Source organism: Camellia sinensis, chromosome 8 (genome assembly GCF_055761805.1).
Source record: "Camellia sinensis isolate YWXY chromosome 8, ASM5576180v1, whole genome shotgun sequence".
NCBI classification, from domain to species: domain Eukaryota; kingdom Viridiplantae; phylum Streptophyta; class Magnoliopsida; order Ericales; family Theaceae; genus Camellia; species Camellia sinensis.
In genome coordinates, this window is record NC_138968.1 from 126,778,943 (window position 1) to 126,782,640 (window position 3,698).

Sequence of the window (3,698 nt, forward strand, 5' to 3'; positions counted from 1 at the left end):
ATTACATTCTACCCCTTGATATTTCTAATTTCATAACAAATTATCCATTTTATTAATAAATCATCAAGTCAATTAATAATTTTTAATGATATAAATATGTTTCAATTACTAATTTAGGTAATTTTATTATTTTATAGGAGAACAATTATGAATTTTTTTTTTAGTTAATTCTGTTAAATAAATTTTTTTAATAAGGGATATTTGTAATTTTTCAAACTACATAGGATAATTTGTACCTTGAGCAAACCTCAAGGGGTGTATTTGTAATTTTTCCTATATAATATAAGTAAAAATGTTGGGTCTTTAAGGTTTAAAGTCTCAATGTAATTTTCTCAAATTATTCAATTAAAAAATTATAAAAATACGCATGACACATTATCATTGGTTCTTCTATTTAATATTTTAATTAAATCCTTGATTAATATGAAAAATCTTTTAAATTTATTAATTTATGAACTATTTATTTATGGTATCTATTGTCATTACTATCTATATCTATATTCTATTTCTATAATTTTAAATTTTAAAATTACTTATATAAAAAGTCAAAAAATGAATTTTAGCCATATCTTTTATTAAAATCTAAGTCATATATCTAATTTGAAACTAGAAATTTTTTATAACAATATTTGAAATGGAATTTTATCCATATAAAATTTGAACATATTTGTATTTTTTTGAAAAAAAAAATATAAATGTAGCATGAAACACATGTGGCATAAAACTATTGGTCTATCTAACCATATCTAACATTAAATTTTTTAAAAAAAAGTAAATAGAATTTTAAAACAAAAATTTAACCATACTTAACCCTACAAATAATTTAAAATTTAGAAAAAAAAATCAAAATGAAATTTTAATAATAATATATAAAAAGTTATAAAATTCAAGTATACATGTCCTAGTCCTATTTAGAAAATATGAAATTAAAACTTAAAATTTTAAATATAAAGTTTAAATTAATAATTAATATTTCACTTCTCTTAAGCAAGTCCTGGGCCAAAAGCACAACACATATTGTAATGCCCTCAAATATAAATCTGATAATTCCATACAATTACACTAATCTCAAATCAAGTGGGCAAATCTTTATATTCTTATTCCAATCATACGAAAGATTTACAAAAAGAGTCCACATGCAATACAGATTCAAACTTCAAAAGAGTGAATTCGTAGCATGTGCGACGATGAAAACAAAAGAGATAACACAACATAAATGCCCTAAAGGCTATAAGTTTCAAGGCTTAAGCCCGCTTACACAAAAGATAGTTATCCAAAAACCCATCAAAACATACAATAACAAAAATATATGAAAGACCTCATGCTCTCAAAGCATATTCCTCGCCTTTAACTTGGCGAAATCACCACATCATTTCCTGCACAAATCCACTAAGGGTGAATACAAAACCCAATAGAATATTTTAACAAAGTATATATGTTTAAGTAGTCTCATGATATGCATGCTATGCAATGTCATGTTCCAAAAATTCATATCTTTATTCCTTTTTAAAAATCATGTGCAATGCTCTTTCAAAAAAAAAAAAAAAAAACCATCTCAGTAATTTCATAATGCACAATAGGTGGTAAATACGACTCAGGTAATCCTTAAACCGGTGTTTGCAAGTAGGCTTATCAAGCAGTACCAATCCCCACTTTACCGGCTCCTAACCGGAAGGCACGTAATACCTACTCCGTACGTGTTTTCGATCTTTTACCCTGGACACTTAGGCCAACTTAAACAATACCAATCTACATCCCTTATTCGGACTTACTAATGTATTTACCCCAAAACTTTTTCAATATCATCAATTGTTTTCTCAAAACAATGAATTCATTTTCAAAACATGGCCATAATAATCTATATTCAAATCTATGCAAATGAATGTATGTAAATGAAATTTTACAATTTCTATATTTCTCAACATTATGTTTTCAATAATGCAATTATCAACATCTCTCAATTTATTAATCATTAACCATATCCATGCGACATATTCACAAATGCTATAAAATTTCTAATTTTTCCATGATCTAAATATTCTCATTATACTATCCATGGTGCTTTCTTAACAAAAATTCACCCATCACATAGATGATGTCATGCCCCAGATCTCCCAGATCCTACCCATGGGAATAAACCATGAAATAACAAATAAAAGACCACAATAGGTCAAATAGGTATGCCATCTCTCATACAAATTGGTATAATAATGACATGTATTACGTGAGTTATTCGGTTCCAAACACCCTAAATCAACATCTAAGCAATATGAATAGTCTCAAGGTAGAATTAAACTGTAATCTCATATATTAAATTAAAATGTCCACAGACTTACATCATTTACAAAGAGCACAACCCTTACAAGAATGGCACTTGGCCTACACATAAATGACCCAAGGCCTACAAACAAAATAGCAACCTCACCTTGCTCCAAACACACAATCCAAGTCTTTATCTCCACATCTGGCAAGTAACCAACACCTGAAAAAAAGATTTCAACCATGTAGGATGAGCATATAGTCCAGTAGGAAACATTTCTAAAACTATACAACCCCACAAGTATAAATAATCATGATGCTATACATATATAACAAATTCAGAATATTTCCTTAACATAAGTATTAGTTCAATTAAACCATTCTCAACTGAACAACATTCCTTGTTCAATTTACCCATTTCCTGCCATCATATCTAATACTTTATTGAACCTTACACGCACACACACACACACACACACACACACACATATATATAAATATATATATCAGTCCAACTATGGTCATCGCTGAGTGCCACATATATATACTAGTGTACAATATGAGTTACACTTTACAGTCGTGGCCATCGCTAAGCATATTGTACACTAGTATATAACCAACACTAGTAAAAACACATTAATCTTCATAACATGATACTCATTATGATCTTATCAGTTTCAACACACACTGATCAATTTCTCAAATTCCCAAATCATATACACTTAGGGGTTTTCATCAAAATTGGGGCTTTTCAACAACAATCACCCAAATTCAATTTTATTTATGGAAATTAAGTTTAGTAACTAGATTATAAATAATCAATCCCTAATTCAACCAAACCCTCAATCCATAACTCATGATTTCCAAAATCAAAATAGTAACTACATCAACAATAACAACAAAGTGTTTGTACCCAAAATATTACAAATATACTAGCAAACTCATATTGAGTTAGAAATAAAACTCTACCTCTTGAAAAGAAGAGGAGAAGGTAGAAGAACCAACCGTCGCCGAAACAAGATTTGGCCAAGATTAAAACAAAAGCCCTCACTAAGCTCTACAACACTCACGAAGAATTCGAAGATCAATACCAAGGCTAGAGGCCTCAAAATCAAGACTTAAGCCCAAAATGTTAGGGCAAAAGTTGCCAGAGCAGAGAGAGAAGAGAAAGTGGACAAAAAATGAGATATTTTCACAGACTGCTCTGTTTAATACACGACAGATCGCGGGCTTGACTAAGCCAACAAGGCAAGTCATGGGCGGGACCTTTTATATCGAGGGCGCGACTATGAGGGTCGCGAGCTACGCATCCATCACAAGCCATACACCTTGCTTCTTATACCCTAGACCTGAATGTGGATTTTGGTCGCGGCCTAGTTGCGGTCTTCCACGGGCACGATGTGACAACCCTCACCTCTGATTAGTGTTAATTCACAATT

At 30.4% G+C, this 3,698-nt stretch overlaps 1 long non-coding RNA gene across 1 annotated transcript; it reads right to left on the reverse strand.

The window, feature by feature from the left end:
* Positions 1-1,078: 1,078 nt before the first annotated feature.
* Positions 1,079-3,482, reverse strand: LOC145796671 (uncharacterized). The gene is made up of 3 exons (XR_014337163.1): positions 3,229-3,482; positions 2,426-2,482; positions 1,079-1,376 (listed from the first exon to the last, which is right to left on the reverse strand). It is a non-coding gene; the product is annotated as an uncharacterized LOC145796671 (long non-coding RNA).
* Positions 3,483-3,698: the final 216 nt, after the last annotated feature.